Source organism: Ambystoma mexicanum, chromosome 5p (genome assembly GCF_040938575.1).
Source record: "Ambystoma mexicanum isolate Mex_15411 chromosome 5p, UKY_AmexF1_1, whole genome shotgun sequence".
In the NCBI taxonomy this organism is placed as follows: domain Eukaryota; kingdom Metazoa; phylum Chordata; class Amphibia; order Caudata; family Ambystomatidae; genus Ambystoma; species Ambystoma mexicanum.
This window is the reverse complement of record NC_090930.1, coordinates 547,477,243-547,498,926: the sequence shown is the minus strand read 5'-3', so window position 1 is coordinate 547,498,926 and position 21,684 is coordinate 547,477,243. Positions and strand designations below refer to the sequence as shown.

Here is a 21,684-nt window from a genome sequence, read left to right as displayed (position 1 = left end):
CTCTTTTAGAATTGGTTCATCTTTATATTTGCATGCAGATTGTAGAATTCCAAGCTGCGGAGAAGAGTCAGCAAAAATGTATTTTTTGTACAGCGATAATGCACTCCAAGTCACTTGCATATATAGATACCAGACACAACCCATATCTTATGATAACCGTGGGAACACTTTTTGGAAGGTGCAGTATTGTTCTCCAAAATGTGCTCTCCAATGTCGACCACAAACTCCAAGAGCAACTCAGTGCGCATTCAGCACCACGGATTAGAGCTGGCACTGCTTTCTGTTTGTAATGTGAAAGTACTGGGTCAATGAGAATTTGCATTTTTTTAAATAAATGCTACAGCTCTGTGCTGCCAATTGCTTGATTTTTGCTTTTATACTGGCTACCCATGGGCCATCATTGGCGCTACAGTTGATGCACATACCCAGATATCTTGTTGATTCAACTTTGTTTCTTTTCCTAGGGACCAACGAAATGTTTTGTTGTTCCTTCTTCCCTTTAGATTTTGCAATATTAGCACCTCAGATTTATTTGCGTTGATGATAAGGCCATTGCTCTCTACATAGATTTGTAGTAGCTGCAGTTTTCTCTGAAGCCCTATCAGGGTTTCGTCTGCTATGACCTGATTGTCCGAGTAGAACATCCACCCAAGTGGTTTCCCGTTAATCTCTGGTGGAAACGAGTTCGAGTCATTCAGCATTTCTCCAATGTCTGATATGAACAGATAAAAAAATAATGATGCTAATGGACATCCTTGTTTGACCCCTCGATATGTGTTAATCGACTTTCATAGAAGGCCAGCTTGGTCTAGGCGAATTCTGATTTTGGTTTTTGAATGTAAGGCTTTAATGGTGAGAAGAAGGCTTATCGGGCACTTCCATCTTTTCGGTTTTGACCAAAAAAGTTTTCTATCAATGCTGTCAAAAGCTTGGCCTCAGTCAATGAAGACCAAGTAGACTTTTTTTCCTTGTTTGATTGACTTTATTTTTAGTAAGTTAATCAGGAATAAATTGAGCCCGCAGCCAACTCTCTTTACAAATTTGCTTGTCGACAATCGTAATAATTCGAGGTTTGGATCCAGTTTGACATTTTTCATTGAACCAGGGATGCAAATATTTAGCCTAAAACTTCCAGAAGCGCGATTTGGCAATAATGTTTTGGGTCAGTTCTTATTCCCTTCTTGTGTATTGGCACCACAATCACGCTTTTCCAAGATTTTGGAATTTCTTTTTTTTTACTATGCGCAAAAATAGAGTCATGCAGAATGTGGGATGTTTTTACCCATGCAACCGAGCCCTACCAGGTGGATACAATCTAAAGTTATATTCTGAAGTGACTTGAAGGTTTATAACAAGACTGGCTGAGCTCTGCAGGTCTGCAGCGGCCTAAACTGAAACTGGATTTAAAATTACCAAAAATCTAAATGTGTAAATAAACTGAGGGACAGACTTGTGACTGCCACATAGTTTGTCACTGTTAAAATGTCATAGTTTTGAACTTAGAATCAGCATTCTAGCTGCATATGTAAAAATTGTTAGTTTTATTTGAATGCAGAAAACTGGGGAACAAAAAGTGACATTTTACCTGAAACCTGGCTTAAGGAAACTGGAATTCTGCCAGACAGCTACCCCCGACAGGAGTGGGGGCTTGCCCAACAAATGCATTCCCAGGCCTGGCTGCATTCTGTTGCTCCGGCCAAAAGGAGGTCACACACTCTCTGATTGAATTACCAGGGGATTGCAAGAAACTAAAGAAAGGGCCCAGGCAGATGGTTTATTTGGGTAGTCGTAAATGGCTTCCTTTTGAACAAAGCCCTTCCTTGACTCAGGCAGATGGTTTATTAGGGGGGCTGTAAAATAGCTTCCTCTTGGCAGAAGCTGGGAGGGGCAGGGTCTCTGAGCTTGGCAGAAACTGGATAAACTGGTTTCTACACCATGTGACCTGAAAAGACACACCCCTGTTGGCCAGAATATGATTCTAAGAAAGATGTATAACTCATGGTGCGGACTTGTCAAAATTATTTAAATGATACCATAATTCTTGTGATTTTTCTGTGCACGTTTTAAGACGTGTTGGGAATTTGTGTGATGTTCTGGGGCAAAACCCTGCTATTTATGTATACTACAGACTCTGTGTTTAAGCTAGAGACATGGGAATTTACTGGAGTATGTATGGACAGGCCGTGTATATGTGTATACTTTTTAATGAAAAACCAATATTGCAAAACCAGTTAAAAAATGCAAAATGTTGCCGTTTCTGAATGCAAGCTCTTAGAAACATCAGAGTTTGAACAGAGTATATCTCATGTGATACGTGATGGGTGCATGTAATGACAAACCACTATGTATTTGAGAAATGTGTATTTTGATCAAATATAGATTTGTGTGCAATTTGTCAGGGGAGTGTCCTTTCTGCAAGCCATTAAATGACATCATTCTGACACACAATCCTGCTCTCCAGTGAGAACGCAAAGAATTCTCCAACCTATCAGAACTCTGAAGGGGTTGGGCCTAGAAAGCTAGCCTCTCAACCCACTTTCAAAACACATAAAAAGAGACTGCTGGGACAGGTAGGGACATTCAATTCCATTTGCTGCGGAGCATGCTGACCGACGACTTCACATCCAGAGATCTTACACTTAGACTTCCAAGCTAAACAGAGACTACAGAACTTTGAACCAAGAAGGCCCACTGCAAGCAAAAGTATTTGTCAGCAGGCCCAAAAATCATTTGCAGACTATTCACAGCCGGACCCAGGTGTTGATTCTGGCCTGAAACCCTGTGCCAGAAAGATCCAGAAGCAGTGCTGTACCCAGAGAAAGCAGAGCAGTATCCAGAACCAGAGGCCAGAGATCCAGAGTGACCCAGACCGCTGTTAGCAGAACCAGAGAGCTGACCCAGATCACTGTGAAGTGCGAGACCAGAACCGGAGTCCAGTCCAAAACCTGACCAGATCCGTGGGGAGGCCTATTTCAAAATATATTGTGAGTACCTAGCAGAACTGTGCAGAACCAATCTCTTAGTTAAAATAATATAATTCAATATATTTTAATCTAACCAGAACTGCCTCCTAACTGTCACCTGTCATTTGCAAAGCTGTCACCTGTCATTTTCTAGCTGCAAGCTGTAACCTGTCGCTTTGAACTTTTAAAATTTCAAATCCGAAAAACTACCTTTATTTAATCGTCCGTATCTCTGGAACCGTTTGGGCTAGGAACTTGGTTTAACTTTCCTCTGAAAGCTTAGAATCTCAGCTTTTCAACGACTTGCTACTCCTTATACTTTTGCCGTACTCGTGATTCACGCATTCGCAAATTTTGCCGCGATTCGCGATTTGGTTAAAAATCCAGCCACGTGTGAAAACAGCAGCTTCCTTGCTTTCCTTTGCCAAAAATTCGTTTAACCTGCTAGTTACTCCTAGATCCTTGCTAAAGTGAGCCTGAACTCATCCCAAGTATATTTCACTCACCCTGAACCTCCTAAAGGGAATTCAAACCATTTTCAGCATATTCCTCACTTCATTGCCAGCACATATAAAAGCATTTTGGGCCTGTGTTTCAAACTTCTGTAGTCTAAGCTTGCTGGGGTGAACTGAATTACATTTGATTGCATTTCTGAGAACTGTGTGCTTACCTTCCATTTCCTTGCATTGCATAAAGGGGGGAGTGGATTGCCAGAGGAAAGTGATTACATTGTTTTGTTGAAATCATATTGAGTATTTTCTGTATTGCATTTTCATTCAACATCGCATCCATCTGAAACTAGATAAAGCATTCTCTACCACCTTATTCTTCTGGTCCTATTCCCAAGCGTGCTACCTCATCCTTTATACTACTCCTGGGTAATCAAATCAGTTTATTAGTAGAACATTACCCATTGTTGTTAACTGCTCATGTTCTGAAGTGTGATATTAATTATTAATTTATTATAAAGTGTGATATATATATATATTGTTTACATTCTCAAATAAACCGTTTAAACTTGCAAAACAGAACTACTTCTTGGCTCAGTGGGGTCAGGGGGGTTCCAAGAGAGGGGTGTTATATAGGGGTAGTCATCCAGAACTCATGAACTGGACACAAAGATATATCAATAAGGGTTTCCATTCAGTATCCCAGACTAGGCATTGACTTAGCTGTAGTGCTGGATTGAATCCTCTTACAAATTGGGGGCTCGAGCCGGACGTTTGGGTTAGATCTATCACTTGTGCAGATTAATACAGTGTGCCAGCTGACCAGATACACATATCCGGTCGGATCACCACGCTGTGTTACGCTGTAAAGCACTCCTCAAAGGAACGCTCTAAGGAAAAGGTCTGTTTTGCAAAAATAAAATATAAACTTCTGTAAGTCAGGAAGGAACTCAAATTCCAGAATGACGACCTTGGTAGATATGAAAATAGCCAGAGAGCACTTCTTACATAAGCTATTTGTGAGAGGTGAGTGGGCTCATCACGACCAGACGGTCTGGTTGCAGGCAATTGCACCCCAGATCACTGAAACAGGGTCAGATATTTGGAGAGACCAGGGTCCCTTACATGTGGCCCTGAGTGAACTATATATGTCCCCTAAGGCCAAGGATGAGCACAACAAGATTGCCAGGGTAGCGGCATCTTTATACTTACATATGGGAGCCATGCAGGACAAATGTGCTGAAAGCCAAGATCTGGCGAGTAGGCAACTGCTGGCATTACAGAAGGCCCAATCTGATCTTGACTCTTCTGAGCAGAGGCTGCAGATGAGCCAGGAGTCAGAAAATGATAGTAGGCAGTATATCATTAAAATAAAAGAGGACATGGATATACTGCAACAGGAAAAGGCTGACCAGGATACCAGAATTCTGGCCTTGCAGAAGGAACGCCAAGACAGTTTGGACTCCCTACTGCAGAGCCAGAAAAAGCTGGAGCAACAGATCAATTTCAACAGGGCATGCACAGAGCAGGTAGCCACCCTGCAAATCCAACTAGACAGAGAGAAAGAGAAGAGCAATAAACTGATCCTGAAAAACCTGGATACCCAGGCAGAGTTTGATCAGGAGCGCCAGAAAGCTGGTGCCTTCCAAAGGCAAAGTGACGACCTGACGGCACAGATGCAGACTCTTAGTCAGGAAAGGGACACCTTAGGCCAGGAAGTCTGCCACTTAAAAAGAAAAATGGAAGAAAATCACCTGGCCCACCAGGGACTAGGTGACCTCCAAAATGAACACCAGGACTTGCTAGAGCACACCAGGAGGGTGGAGGAGGCTCTGGCAAGAAAGGAGCAGGCCAGTAAGGAAGGGACTCAGGAGGTAACCCTCCTGCAGCAAAGACTGGCCCAGTACTCCAGGACCAATCAGGAGGCACAGAGAGAAAATGAGGCTCTCTGTCAGCACAATGATAGGCTCCACCAACAGGTAGCGATGCAGGAGAGACTGATAGAGTCGAGTAAGGCCTTAACTGAGGAACTGAAAGCGCAGGCTCTTGCATTGCAACAGGGAGCAGGGGTGGATAGAGACCAGGTTCGCTGGGAGAGGGAGACTCCTGAGCATAACCTCAGGAGCCCTAGTACCAGAGGCCTTTATCTCTCTCAGTCCCTGGACTCTGCCACCCCCATGTCCCCTGGCGCACATGAGCACCGGGCCACAGGGATGGCAGATTACTATCCAGCCAGAAGCATGGGGCTCATAGGCCAGTACCTCTCAGGAATGGATGGGCGGGCATCCGGGTATGGGCACCCAAGCACAGTGCAATTTAGTGGGGAACCCCAGGAGAATAGGCCCATTAAGGGCATCCTGAAAACCTCTCCCCAGTTAGGTCAGTGGGGGGGGTACCCATCAAATCCTGGCAGCGAGGAGGGATCTGAAGACTGCTCTGAGCGGTACAGGACACAGGAGACCAGGTCCCCACATTCTGCCAGCCACTCCCAGGCTCGCAGAATCCAGGAAAACCTGGAAGATGAGACAGGAACCTCTGGGAGCAGTGCCTCTGAGTCAGAGGATGAATGGAGCAGGGTTACCCGAACCAAAAAGGCCAATAAGGCAAAAAGGGCCTTGCTTAAGGACCCATTGAAACAGATTAAGGCAATCAGGAGTGTCATCACGCCTTAGCATAAGAACGCCAAGTACTCTGTTTGGGAACACTGGGAGCTCTATGAGCAAATGATGGAGACTTTTCATTTGAATGACAGCCAAATCTGTATTCAATATGTAAAGTGGACATTCTCCCCAGAGTACTCCAGTTTCTTTGCGGGGCTGGAGGACCAAAATCATTCAAGGTGGTCCACCTATAGGGCGGCCATATTAAAACATTTTTCTGTTCACAGAAATCCCCAAGAGGCTCGCAAGGCAGCCTACAATTTGCAATGTGGGGAGGATCAGGCCCCACAAGAGTTTGTGCAAGAATTAAAGCGTGCTTTTGCACAGACCACCAGAAAGGTGCGCACAGACAGCAGAGAATTTGTCAATACATTTTTCCATGCCTTGCCCAAATATATAATAACCCAGCTCGTGAGAGATTTTCATGAGAAAAGATCTTTAGACTGGGTCATTGAACAGGCTACCCGGATCTATGAGGTGCATAAGCCCATAGAAAATAAAAGCAATACCCAGAAAAATCCCAAAACCAACAGCACCCCTGCTGCTGCCAAGGTGGCAGAGGTAAAGGTCACCCCCGTTTTGGATTTGGAGATGGGGGGGCCTAAAAACCTACCTGCACCTAATAATTCACAGCCCAGAAGGCCCTCGGGCCAGTCACAGACAGGGAGTCGAGGAGGTAGTCCCACAAATGGGGTCCCCCGCTCCCCTGACTACGAAAGTCCCCGCTATAAGGGAAACCGACCAATCCTGGGTTATGTGTGGACTCCTCCAGCCCAAGGGGGGGGATCCGGCCAAGCACCTAACCCAGGGAACTTCCCTCCCAACTTCCCACAGGAGGGCAGAAATTCTCCAAATCCTGGACAGAACCTTTTCCCCAGGTATCCGCCCAATTTCCAGCCCCAAAATCATCCATCCTTCTTTCCCCAATTCCCTGAGCCCAGACAACCTAATCCGGGAGAGGGGAGGCCAAGGGTGGAGGGGTACCAAAATCTTCCCAACCAGGGGTACTACCAGAGAAGGGATAGCTACCCTTCCCGGGATCAGCCCAGGGGAGAAAATAGAGCCCCGTATCAGCCTGAGCGGGTTTCACAACTTGAGCGCCAGGTCCAAAATATGGCACGAGATCTGGGTCACATACTGAGGGCTCAACAGAACCCTCAGATGAGCATGCAACCGCAGAATGCCCCAAACTCTGGACCTGGTGCTCCAGAACAATGACGGGGGCAGCACCCCGATAACACACCGGTTCCCAGGGAGGAGGCACAAGGGCAAGGGGGGTGTAAAGCCTTGGAGGAAGCTTCCTTCCCAACTTGTAAACAGCCCCTGGAAAACCAGGAACCGGAAACAAAATCTCCTGCCCCTGAAAGCCTGCCTCCCAAGGAGCAGAGGGGGGGTAGGAGAAACAAAGGACCCAAACAGACCCACTTTGTGGAGGAGGTTCAGGTCTTCCAATTTGAGGGAGAGGGATCCTCAGAAGATCCTGGGAAAAGGATCTTCTCCTTCAGAGATGGGGGAACTCCTCGCAAACAAAAATGGGTCCCAAGGGATGTCAATTCAGACTGGGGAGATATGGAGACTGAGCTACCGCCGCCCATCATCTCATCCCAGAACCCACAATACCGAAATCCCCTGGTTCAAAGCCATCCTGATGACTGCCTCCAAAAAGGGCGGGACGGCCCAGAACCGGAACCAGGGGAACCCACAATGGCTCTGATCTCCAGTTGCCAACTTTTTCTTTCAGATTCCCAAGGCTCTCCACAGATTTCTGCCCAAATCTCTTCTCTCGCCATGTCCAAAACCAGAAAGTTAGCCCACCAGTTGTCCAAAAATGTGCATTATCTGTGCCCCCTTGAGGAGAAGGAGGGAAGATACTATGCCCCGGTACAAGTACAGGGGCAGGGTACAATTTTGGCACTGGTGGACACTGGATCCCAAGCTAACCTTCTGTCCAAAAGGGCCTTTGAGGAAATAAATGCAGGAAGGGGGGAGAATTACCGAATTCCTCTCACCTCTCTTCCTGGACAACTGCAGAACTTTGACGGGAAGGAAATTCCCGTTGAGGGGACTGCAGACTTGGACATTAAAATTGGGCGACACAAGGTGAGACACCCGGTCATAGTAGTGACTCCAGAGGGCACCCCTTGTTTACTAGGGAATGACCTCCTGAGAAGGTTGTCACCCCTAATAGATTGTGTAAACAAGGTCCGCTGGACCCAGACTAGCCGACCGATAAAATTAAAACAGAGTGTCAACCATGTTAGTTTAAACGGCACCTGCCACATGGTTGAACAAAAATCTGACCAAGGACAATTTCACTTCCAGAACAACCAAATTCCAGACGTGACAGTAATAGCAGTAGGACAACAGACTGGTGATGGGGGGTCCTCTCTATTTCTGAAAATCAACCTTCCTTCCAGTTTAAAGTGGTATTCCACACTGGAAGGAAACACCCTGAAATTCTTTACTAATCCACAATCAGAAACTCCCACTCCTATAGTCCAGAGAGATGTGAAATCAGCTAAGAGCCTGGCTGATATTCATCAAATTGGAGAGCAGTTGTTCATCCCTGTTCAGTTAAATGATGGGAAGGACTCTGTTCTCGCTCGAGTGTGCGTGAACAACGGTAAGAGCTTCATCAGCGAAGCCATGTTCCGCCAACTCCCAAAAGATCCAGCCATTCCCACATTCAAACTGATAGACAAATGGGAAATGGACCTGGAAGCACCTAATTCCAAACAGCTCCTGCCAAGCAGGTGTATGCTCAAAATCTCCTTTGGCAACAAGAGCATAGTCCATAATTGTTGGGTCGTGCGAGACGTCACTGCCGCCTTTTACTTAGGCAGTGACATTCTCAATCGCTTTGCCATTAGTTTGGACCTAATAAACTTCAAAGCTTGGTCCCGATTAGCGGATAATCCCATGGGCTTTGATGATCCAGAAAAAGCATTTAGGTCAGCTCAATTGCTACCTTATGCAGTTGAAATTCAGATCAAAGAGGAAGTCACCATCCCAGAAAGGACCCGACAATTCTCCCTGGAAGTGAAAGTTAAAAGAGGACAATATTTGCAAAACCCTGATGCTTATATACATCTAAATGCTTCTCTCCAACAGCAAGGGTTGGGGGTAAACCCAACTCCATTAGTCAACATAGAACATGACACCATTCCAATAGAGGTGGATAACAGCGACTTAAAGAGTATTACTCTAGCCGCAGGCACCATTATTGGAATGGCGGTTGATGACCGACATTTTTCCATTGATTTAGGAAATGAACTGTTAGGACCAATCCCCAAGGACTGCTTTGACAGTGACAGTGATGACAATACAACACCAGACAGGATTTTTACCCGGCATGGGGGGAACTTCCTGGTGTACACTTCTTGCCCTTATGGTAAGGAAGATGTGACTTGTGACTTCAGGAGGGATGAGGTGATTTTCCAGGTCCATGAGGGCTACCTTTCCCACCTAAAGCCTCCAGTCCAAATCAGCACTCTGACCAGGGACTTCTCCACCCAGCTGGAGGAGGCCGCTGAAATAGCCAAACCAGAAGTCTTTCCAGGCTTCAGGCAGATGGTGGAAGAGAGAGTCAACCTAGCTGATGCCTGTGTGACTCTGGAACAAAAGCAAAAGTTGAAACAAGTTTTCTTGGATTTCCAAGATCTCTTTGCGGTAGACTCATATGACTGTGGTCGCACCGACATCCACACAACAACAATCCCCACTGACCCTGGCATGACTCCAGTGTTTGTGAAGCAATATCGTTTGCCTCTCGCATCCATGGAGTGCCTTACTGAAATAATTAAGAACCTTGAGTCCCGGGGAATAATTCGTTCAATACACAGCACCTTCAATAATACGGTGCTGGGAATACTGAAGCCAAACGGCCAGTGGAGACTCTATGCCGACCTCAGGGAGCTCAACAAACGGTCCATACTTCCCGATGGCCTCTGCCCTACATTGACCAAGGGCTGGCCCAGATCCAGGGGTCACGGGTATTCACTGCAATAGACCTGACCAATGGTTACTGGACTGTGCCTGTCAGTAGGGAGGACCAATACAAGCTGGCTTTTACCTTTGGGGGCCAGCAGTACACATGGACCCGGACTCCCTTCGGATACCTCAACTCCGGCAATGAATTCAACATTTTCCTACACAAGGCCATGCCCGACCTGGGTGCAAGGGGTAACCTGGCTTATGTAGATGATGTCCCCATCAAAAGTTCATCTGTGGAGGAACACATAGCAGAGATCCGTTATGTTCTGACCCAGTTGAGGGCCGCCGGAGCAAAACTTTCCTTTCAGAAAGCACAGTGGTGTAGAACCCGTGTTAATTTCTTGGGGCATGAGATTACTCCTCAGGGTCTCTGTCCCCAGGAAAAGAAAGTGGAAGCACTTCAGAAACTGAAAGACCCCATAACTCTGCGGGAACTAAGGAGCCTCCTTGGACTGACTTATTACAGCAGAAAGTTCATTGAGGGCTACGCAGAGATCACCAGACCCCTGATTCATCTCCTGAAGGGGGGGGGGTCAAGTGGGAATGGGGTCCAGAACAAGCCGAGGCGGTAAAACAACTCAAAAGAAGCCTCTCACAAGCGCCTTGCCTAGCTTACCCTGTCAGAAACAAGGAGTTCTTCCTGGAGACGGGGTTCTCTAATACGTGCTTGACGGCAGTATTATACCAAAAGCATGACAAGGTCAATAAAGTAATCTCCTATGCGAGCAAAACTTTATCCTCTGTGGAGGAAAAATTCAACGATTGTGAGAAGGCACTCCTGGCAATTGTGTGGGCATTGAAGAATTACCGCCCGTTTATCCAGGGGGACCACATCATCGTGGAGACTCCACACCAGCCTCTGCAATATCTCTAAAGTGACAGAATCCGGGCCGGAAATGTGAGTAATTCCCGAATTACTTCCTAAATTCTGTCAATGCAAGGCTTTCCTGTGGAGGTCAGATATGGCCAAAACAAGAAGAGTCCCCTCGCGCAAGGTCTGGCTGACTTGCATGATTGTGCCAGAGAAAACTGTCTCGAGGACGAAAGTTTAAAAATCAAGGACAACACGGAGGCATACCTTAATTCCCCACACAAAGTCTTTGATGAGGACAAGTGTGAGGGAATGCCCACTGTCTATGTGGATGGATGCTCTTACCATGTTGACAACAATGGGGAGAAAGAACTGGTGGCCGGTGTAGGGAATGCATGGGTGAATGAGTCCCCAGAACCCTCCACTAGATACAAAATTGGTCCCTGAAGTAGTCAATTGGTACAATTGATGGCTGTGCATCAGGCCATCCTCACTGCTGTCCAGCATCGACTCCACGAACTGGTCATAATCACAGATTCTGATTATGTACGGAACGGGTTCGTGGAGCAACTGGTTAATTGGAAAACCAGAGGCATGTTATGTGCTAATAACAAACCCTTGAAATATGGGAAGTTGATCCAAAACATTGATGATCTGGTCACCTCGAATGAGATGACCATCTATTGGAAAAAGATCAAGGGTCATTCCAAAGTAGAGGGACCAGACAAAACTGGAAATGACTTAGCTGATCAGCTGGCCAAAACCGGGGCCATCCAAGGGGATCTAATTGAAATAGAGTCCCTGTTGGGGGAAATCCAGGTCACTGCTATCACTAGGTCCCAGACAAATGCTCACAATGATCTTTCAACTGCCCAATGGAGTAAGGAGACCCCTGATGCTGATTTGATTACAGCTTAGAAGGGGGATCCAATTATTGGTAAATTTTACCAACACCTTGAGGACCCTGAGAACTTTCCCCTGACGGATACCGATTACATTGGGAAAGAGGACCTAAGAGTGTTGATGAAATGTATAAAAATGTTCCGAATCCAAGACGGTTTGCTGGTAAGGAAATCCAAAGCTGGCCACGATCAGTGGGCGGTTCCTACCTCATTCCGAAGCCTGATGTTAAGTCACGCCACCGCCAGTCATAGGGGGTTTCACACAACACTGGAAATCTTAAGAGAGGTTGCATACTGGCCACACATGGGGCAGGACCTTGACCAATACTTGAAGGGGTGTCTTGTGTGTGCACAATTTCAGCCATCATCCCTCACGCACCGTGCACCCCTCCAAAAGAGGGGGATGACACTGCCATGGTCAGATTTGCAAATCGACTTTGTAGGCCCTGTGATTCGCTCGTCTAGAGGAAACAAGTACATGTTGACCGTTACATGCTTGTTTACCAAGTGGGTGGAATGTCTCCCAGCCCCAAATTGCAAGGCAGAAACAGCAGCTGCCCTGATGATTAACCACATCTTTTCCCGTTTTGGTCTACCTCAAAGGATTGAGTCAGACAGAGGCAGCCACTTCACCAGTGAAGTAATGACAAAGATGTGGGAGATACTGGGGGTCAAAAGGAAGTTGCATATTGCTTACCGGCCAGCTTCTTCTGGGGCACTAGAGAGATAAAACCAAACCATTGTGAGCATCTTAAAAAAGTTTGTGGCAGATTCTGGGCCAAGTTGGGATATCCGATTACCTCTGGTCCTAATGGCCATCAGATCTACCCCTTCATCTGCAACCAAAATGTCACCATTTGAGTTGATGACTGGACGCAAGATGGTGCTTCCCCAGCATTTGCTCTACAGAACCCAAGAGCAAACGTTGATAAATGCCTCCACAACTCATGAGTATGTGGAGAATTTAAGGAAACACCTTCAACATGCTTTTGCCTATGCTCAGCGGAATCTAGAAAGATCAGCCGAGAGTATGAAGACCCACTATGACCTGAAAACTTCCAGGAAGGAATATCAGGTAGGGGACCGGGTCTATCTATACAATTTCCAAAGGAACCAGGCCAAACAGCGAAAATTTTTGCCTACATGGAAGGGACCCTTTGAGATTATAGACAAGATCTCCCCTGTGGTCTACAAGATCCGCATCCGCAAAGGTGGTTTGGCAGAGGGGGAAGACAAGTGGGTCCACATAAACCAGTTGAAGTGTTGCCATCCCAGGCACACTTTGCAGCAACTGGAGGAGTCCTCTGCAATCCCAGAGGGTACCGCTCCAGAGTAATTCAATTCCAACCCTAAAAGATCCTACATATAGCCTATCAAATTCTGTGTTTCTCAAGTTTATGTGTTCCTGTCTCTTAATTTAAAAAAATGTGTATGTTCATATCTGTTGAGTTCTAAAATATATATGCCACCCCATTATATCAATGGTGGGGGAGAAATGTCCGTGAATAGGTATTGCCGCTCTTCCTTTGTCGTCCTAGGAGAAAGAAAACCTGGAGACTGGCCAAGGAGGACGATCCGGAGACTGGGAGGACGATCCGAGGGGCCCGGGGTACCGCCCAATCTTCCCATCAGGACCAGCGAGGAGAACCGATCGATCCGACCGGATGGAGAGAAAGATGCTGAACTGTGCCATCTACCGGAAGAAGATGAGGAGAACATCCCAGATCTTGCGAGTTCCATCAGTGAAACAGAATGGCCATCGCAAGAGGAGGGCTTGTGGGATGTTTTTACCCATGCATCCGAGCCCTACCAAAAAAAACTGTGCATTACTGGCATTGAAAACATCATGGTGGCCAGAGCTTCCCAGAAAATGCACAGGGAAATGCATGAAGAATAGGCTGCCACCCATTTTTGCCGATGTTATGGGCACAGAAGGGCACTGCCTAAAACCACCATGGGCTACCCACACAGTAGCCTGAAACCATAGGGAATGGCAATGCTGATTGCCAAAAGCAACCTAGAACTGTAGGGAATTCATTTTCTTAAATCCCAAAAATGGTTGCATTACCAGTACTCACCACTATCAGAAAGCCGGCGTTTTAAAACCACCAGACATTTGTGTAAAACTGAATAAATGAACCCAAAGCAGGCCAAAGAAAGACTTACTGAGAGGTGGATACAATTTAAAGTTATATTCTGAAGTGACTTGAAGGTTTATAACAAGACTGGCTGAGCTCTGCAGCGGCCTAAACTGAAACTGGATTTAAAATTACCAAAAATCGAAATGTGTAAATAAACTGAGGGACAGACTTGTGACTGTCACATAGTTTGTCACTGTTAAAATGTCATAGTTTTGAACTTAGAATCAGCATTCTAGCTGCATATGTAAAAATTGTTAGTTTTATTTGAATGCAGAAAACTGGGGAACAAAAAGTGACATTTTACCTGAAACCTGGCTTAAGGAAATTGGAATTCTGCCAGACAGCTACCCCCGACAGGAGTGGGGGCTTGCCCAACAAATGCATTCCCAGGCCTGGCTGCATTCTGGTGCTCCGGCCAAAAGGAGGTCACACACTCTCTGATTGAATTGCAAGGGGATTGCAAGAAACTAAAGAAAGGGCCCAGGCAGATGGTTTATTTGGGTAGTCGTAAATGGCTTCCTTTTGAACAAAGCCCTTCCTTGACTCAGGCAGATGGTTTATTAGGGGGGCTGTAAAACAGCTTCCTCTTGGCAGAAGCTGGGAGGGGCAGGGTCTCTGAGCTTGGCAGAAACTGGATAAACTGGTTTCTACACCATGTGACCTGAAAAGACACACCCCTGTTGGCCAGAATATGATTCTAAGAAAGTTGTATAACTCATGGTGCGGACTTGTCAAAATTATTTAAATGATACCATAATTCTTGTGATTTTTCTGTGCACGTTTTAAGACGCCTTGGGAATTTGTGTGATGTTCTGGGGCAAAACCCTGCTATTTATGTATACTACAGACTCTGTGTTTAAGCTAGAGACATGGGAATTTACTGGAGTATGTATGGACAGGCCGTGTATATGTGTATAATTTTTAATGAAAAACCAATATTGCAAAACCAGTTAAAAAAACGCAAAATGTTGCCGTTTCTGAATGCAAGCTCTTAGAAACATCAGAGTTTGAACAGAGTATATCTCATGTGATACGTGATGGGTGCATGTAATGACAAACCACTATGTATTTGAGAAATGTGTATTTTGATCAAATATAGATTTGTGTGCAATTTGACAGGGGAGTGTCCTTTCTGCAAGCCATTAAATGACATCATTCTGACACACAATCCTGCTCTCCAGTGAGAACGCAAAGAATTCTCCAACCTATCAGAACTCTGAAGGGGTTGGGCCTAGAAAGCTAGCCTCTCCACCCACTTTCAAAACACATAAAAAGAGACTGCTGGGACAGGTAGGGACATTCAATTCCATTTGCTGCGGAGCATGCTGACCGACGACTTCACATCCAGAGATCCTACACTTAGACTTCCAAGCTAAACAGAGACTACAGAACTTTGAACCAAGAAGGCCCACTGCAAGCAAAAGTATTTGTCAGCAGGCCCAAAAATCATTTGCAGACTATTCACAGCCGGATCCAGGTGTTGATTCTGGCCTGAAACCCTGTGCCAGAAAGATCCAGAAGCAGTGCTGTACCCAGAGAAAGCAGAGCAGTATCCAGAACCAGAGGCCAGAGATCCAGAGTGACCCAGACCGCTGTTAGCAGAACCAGAGAGCTGACCCAGATCACTGTGAAGTGCCGAGACCAGAACCGGAGTCCAGTCCAAAACCTGACCAGATCCGTGGGGAGGCCTATTTCAAAATATATTGTGAGTACCTAGCAGAACTGTGCAGAACCAATCTCTTAGTTAAAATAATATAATTCAATCTATTTCAATCTAACCAGAACTGCCTCCTAACTGTCACCTGTCATTTGCAAAGCTGTCACCTGTCATTTTCTAGCTGCAAGCTGTAACCTGTCGCTTTGAACTTTTAAAATTTCAAATCCGAAAAACTACCTTTATTTAATCGTCCGTATCTCTGGAACCGTTTGGGCTAGGAACTTGGTTTAACTTTCCTCTGAAAGCTTAGAATCTCAGCTTTTCAACGACTTGCTACTCCTTATACTTTTGCTGTAATCGTGATTCACGCATTCGCGAATTGTGCCTCGATTCGCAATTTGGTTAAAAATCCAGCCACGTGTGAAAACAGCAGCTTCCTTGCTTTCCTTTGACAAAAATTTGTTTAACCTGCTAGTTACTCCTAGATCCTTGCTAAAGTGAGCCTGATCTCATCCCAAGTATATTTCACTCACCCTGAACCTCCTAAAGGGAATTCAAACCATTTTCAGCATATTCCTCACTTCATTGCCAGCACATATAAAAGCATTTTGGGCCTGTGTTTCAAACTTCTGTAGTCTAAGCTTGCTGGGGTGAACTGAATTACATTTGATTGCATTTCTGAGAACTGTGTGCTTACCTTCCATTTCCTTGCATTGCATAAAGGGGGGAGTGGATTGCCAGAGGAAAGTGATTACATTGTTTTGTTGAAATCATATTGAGTATTTTCTGTATTGCATTTTCATTCAACATCGCATCCATCTGAAACTAGACAAAGCATTCTCTACCACCTTATTCTTCTGGTCCTATTCCCAAGCATGCTACCTCATCCTTTATACTACTCCTGGGTAATCAAATCAGTTTATTAGTAGAACATTACCCATTGTTGTTAACTGCTCATGTTCTGAAGTGTGATATTAATTATTAATTTATTATAAAGTGTGATACATATATATATTGTTTACATTCTCAAATAAACCGTTTAAACTTGCAAAACAGAACTACTTCTTGGCTCAGTGGGGTCAGGGGGGTTCCAAGAGAGGTTCCAAGAGAGGGGTGTTATATAGGGGTAGTCACATCAATGCAGGTACGATTGAATACCAGTGGCCTACTCTTGTCATCCATAAAAACTGACAGAGGGGTCAAGCAAGGCTGTCCACTAGCTCCAGCCCTCTTCCTGTCTTATTTTGGGGACTACAAAGACATTTCAACTAGCACACGAGCATTCCCCCCAGAATTGGGTAAAGAAAAGATCCCGAGACTTCTGTATGCAGACGATCTTATCCAACTGGACCAGACTCCAATTGGATTACAACGGCAGTTGTCTGCACTGTCTACATACACAGCCGCCAACGACCTAGAGGTAAATAAACTAAAAATGAAGATAATGGTGTTTGCAAAAAACCTAAAAAAGACAAAGAAGAATTTGTGATACCTGGCCACAAACAAAATCCAACAAGTGACTGAATTTAAATATCTTGGAGTCCTTATTGACTCCACGGCCAAAGATTCAGCGATGCAACACCATCTTTCGGAAAAAATAAAAACTCTCGCCTCACAAGCAAAAATATTGGACAACAAATATGGTCGCTTCTCATTGCTGCCCCTAATTAAATTCTATAGGGGCAAAGTTATTCCAACTATTACCTACGGAGCAGAGGCTATGCCGTCTTTACCCGACAGCTTATGGGCTAGATTGGAGAGTCTGTTCTGGCGTTCAGTCTTGAATCTACTATCTTCCACTCCGATCGCCTTGATAAGACGTGAACTTTCCCTCTCTTCTTTAGAGTCAATAGTGAAAAGAGCGGCAGTGATGTTATATCGAAAGATAAAAGATCCTTCCTCCTCGGCAATTTTTCTGATGGTACAGGCAGAGATGAACGCAAGTAAATCCATGTTACTATCAAAATGGGAGCTAATGTGCCTACAGCAACTTGAAATCTGCGCAAGCTCCATGGAAGAACTTTTGGGTAACCCGACAAAAACCAAAACACGAATGGAAGAAATGGACTGGATAATTACACTGGATAAGGCATCTGAGTACAAACTAGCTAGACATCTACCTCCAACAATCAGAAAACTGAATGAAATCCAACCTTTCTTGATAAGGCATCCAAACAGGAAAACTGGGAGCACTCTACTACGTGCAAGGCTAAACTTGTTACCTACAAACGAGATTCTGTACACAAGGGGCCTTGCAACAACAAATACTTGCCGTTTCTGTAATAACACTGAACAAAGTGAAACCTTACGGCACCTTTTATTACTGTGCTCAGGCACTGAGAAATTTAGATCACCATACATACTTCATCACCTAAAAAATGCCTACCTAAGGGAAGAAGATCTCTGGTGGGAGCGCTTAATAGGAGGCTTGAGAACATCTTGGTCTATCGCAGCGACTAAAATCTTGGACCAGATCTTTGCACATGTACCTACGAGCTAAGGGGACTGGACATAGATAAATAGATAGATGAGGGCAGTGGGGAGGGTCTTCTTCTTCTACCTTAACTTCGTGTTGCTGCAGATTTATTCTCGTGTTGGGATAAATACGCTGTGAAACTTTATGTTCATCTTCTTGTAAAAATCACTTCGGTGATTATATATTCGTATAATAAAAAAATAAAAAAAATAAAAAATAGGGGTAGTCATCCAGAACTCATGAACTGGACATAAAGATATATCAATAAGGGTTTCCATTCAGTATCCCAGACTAGGCATTGACTTAGCTGTAGTGCTGGATTGAATCCTCTTACAAGAAGTCACTGCATTCTTCTGGTGATTCTTTGAGCATTAAGTTGGTTAACCCATCTGGGCCAGGGGCTCTAGAAGAACTGTCATTTTTTATTTTTAATAGGTTATCATCCCTATAAAAATCAATTTCCCACTTGTCTACATTTGGAAGCACCGGATTGATGAACCTTCCTTTTTGTTTTGCATAACTCTTGCAGAGAGCATCTAAAGTCCTTATTGTCTTCTCATTTAGATTAGAGCTTTCATGATTGCTTGCAGGAGGAATTATTCCTCTGGACCTTTTTGTTTGGTTCACTTTCAGCCTCACGTGTGAACACGTATGTCAGGTGAGGTGTCAGAGTCCATTCTTCTCCATTTATTTGACATGCTCCACGCGGCACTATCTAGGAGCTCCAAGAAACTAACGAAAGATACCCTCCTTCTTCACCTACAGGTTCTAGCCCTGCAACCACCATTCCCCAAAGATCCAGTAATATTAGCCAACACCTTCAACCATATCATAACCACTGCAGTAGATACTATTGCTCCCCTGACAGCCAAAAAGCTAAGGAAACTAAGCACTCCAATGCTTGGTTCTCCCAAGCACTCATGGATCTTAGATTAAAAAAAGGACATCACTTGCCACATGGAAAAGAAACCCTACTGAACAGAACAAAACCGCCTTCAAGGCCATTGCGAGAGAATACAAAACTGCTATCACACAGGCCAAAGCTGAGTCCAACAACACAAGAATTAATAATGCAAATTCTGGGACTAAAGAAATCTTCGCTATTTTCAGGGAACTTGAATCCCCCTCAGCCCCACCACCCAGCATTGTCAAAGACGAGGCCTGGTGTAACCAAATTCAAAGAGCCATGCTCGACAAACTCGACTCCCTCCACACCAAAATCCTAGCCCATCAAAAGGCTGCCACCTCCTTACTAGCAGCCCAAACGGCACAAACGGCACACCCTACACTGGACGCACTCGACCAGGTACCCAAATTTGATTTCTCTCCCATGAGCTAATCGGAAATCATTGCCCTCATTAAGTCTGTTAAGCCTTCTAACTGTAAGGGAGACGCCTGCCCAGCTCACATCATCAAAGATTGTGCACCAGCCATCGCCCCCTTTGTGACTGCTTTTATTAACTCCTCCTTCCAATCACCCACTGTACCCAGCTCCCTTAAAGAAGTTTGGGTCCGACCTCTACTAAAAAAAACATCTCTCGACCCGATGATACCTGGCAACTACAGACCCATTACTATGGTCCCTGTCCTCTTAAAGATCCTGGACAAAGCAGCTTATCTGCAAGTTCATAAATTCATTGAGGACAACCACCTTCTTGGCCTGCGCCAATCCGGATTTCGTCCTCATCATGGCACTGAAACTGAGCTACTTGATCGAAAAAATCAAATAGATGACATAAGAGATACAGGCAAACCGGCGCTCCTTCTGCTATTAGACCTCTCTGCGGCCTCTCCGAGACTGGGGTCTCATCTCCATCATATTCTTCCCCTGGAGTGGGGGTCGTGAGGTCTGGCACTGTCTGACGCCGCAAATGTGCTTCTCAGAGCTTTGCGAAGGCATCGACGACCTCCAGGGCCTTCTCCTTTGCCCTTCCAAAGGGCCCAGGGGGTCGAGAGGAGCCTTCCTCTTACGGGCCTTAATACTCCCCTGCGACCCTTTCTCTGAGGATTCTGTGGGCGTGCGTTCAGTCCATATGGTGCTCTCTGCTGGCTTGTGTAGCCTGGCCTCTAAGGACTCTAGTCTGTCTTGCAGAGGTTTGACTCCCCTAGCCACTGCATCTATCAGTTTACTTATTTATTTATTTATTTTTTCTTAATATTCTGTGGCTGCACCGGACTCTTTATCTCATTTGATAGCCAGTTCTAGGCGTGTCTCCTCGGTGGGCTCCTTTGTGCTGGGCACCGTGTCTCAGGAGGCAGGAAGCTTCTGCCTGTCTTCAGCTGCTACTGCACTACGAGTGCTGTAGTTCGCTTTCTTTTGCGAGCGCGAGTAATGGAACGCTCCACTTCCTTGATTATCTCGGCTCAAGAAGTGTACGCTCGCTACGACCGTAGCTTCTTTGTTTCACTGCCGGGGCCCGACGATCTGTTCCACTCTGCTTCGCTCCGCGTCACAGAAGTCATGCGACGCGGAAGCGAGCAGAGGCAAAGCTCCACCTTCCCAAAGGAGGGGGCCGAGGAGCTCCGCATGGAAGTATATGGACTACAGAGACTATGGGGATTGTAGTTTCAAAAGAGAAAAGTCTGTTCAGACGGTTTTCAGTGTTTGTTATGGTTTTTTGTGTTTGTTGAAACTGCTGAAGAGTGCTAAATTAAAGAAGTTGAAGCATAATGCTCTCCTCCTAGTCTTTCATAGAATTAATACTCCCTGCGCAGAAAGCAGGGGTAATCTTCATTCGTCCCTCTAACACAGTTGGATCCGACACTGCAGGGTCCCTTTTTTAAATTTCTTTTTATTTCTGGTCCCCCACCTCCAATGTTGAGGAAGCAGGGGACACCCCTGCAACCCACCAAGGCCCAAAATACTGAACATGGGGTGCGGGGAGACCCCCGCAACCCATACTCCACATGGTCGGTATTTTTTAAAATCGATCGAATGGTACTGGCCAAAATTATTAAAATGTACCATTCGATCTATTTTAAACAATCAAATTGGGTAATCCCCTAAAATTCATAGAATGATAATTATATGGGTGACAATCTTGGTAAATACAGAGAAAAGGGAGCTTTTTTAGATACTAGGATCGTAAAGGTATTCAATCCTTGCATGGGCGGCACCATCTTTCCTAGTGCCACTAAAGGAGATCCTGCAAAATCATACACCTCTCTGATGGGACCAGATAATTGAATGGCAGCGCGTTTCTGTGTTCAAGTTCCAAATATGTTCTCAGTTGTCCACTCTGTAGGATGTGCTGAATAAAGCTATTTCTACACTGGAGTGCATTCACCACGTTGCTCTCCAGAGCAAAAACTTAGTGAGTTCACCTACTGCAGCTGCAAGAGTGACAAGAGTCTCATTAAAAGTTCTGCTGTGTCTTTGTTCTCTCTAGATATGAAGCATTAGGTCGTGGATGGTCCTCCATTGCCTGCAACCCAGCTCACATGCCGGGTGCACTGACAAAGGGCAAAGCCTCAGTGATGGAAGAAGGAAGGTAATTGGTGGATGACCGTCAATCCTTGGCTTTGGGTGGAACAAATATAGGGCCTGATTTACAATGCGTTTTTCATTGGGCTTTTTCCCATTGAAAAACACGTTTGAAAATCAGGCCAATTGTGTTTGTTTTTTTGCGCTA

At 45.3% G+C, this 21,684-nt stretch overlaps 1 protein-coding gene across 2 annotated transcripts in view; it reads left to right on the top strand.

The window, feature by feature from the left end:
- Positions 1 to 21,684, top strand: part of LOC138481081 (xaa-Pro aminopeptidase 2-like) — a 633,999-nt gene that overhangs the window by 351,947 nt on the left and 260,368 nt on the right. The gene's annotated exons all lie outside the window — the stretch shown is intronic.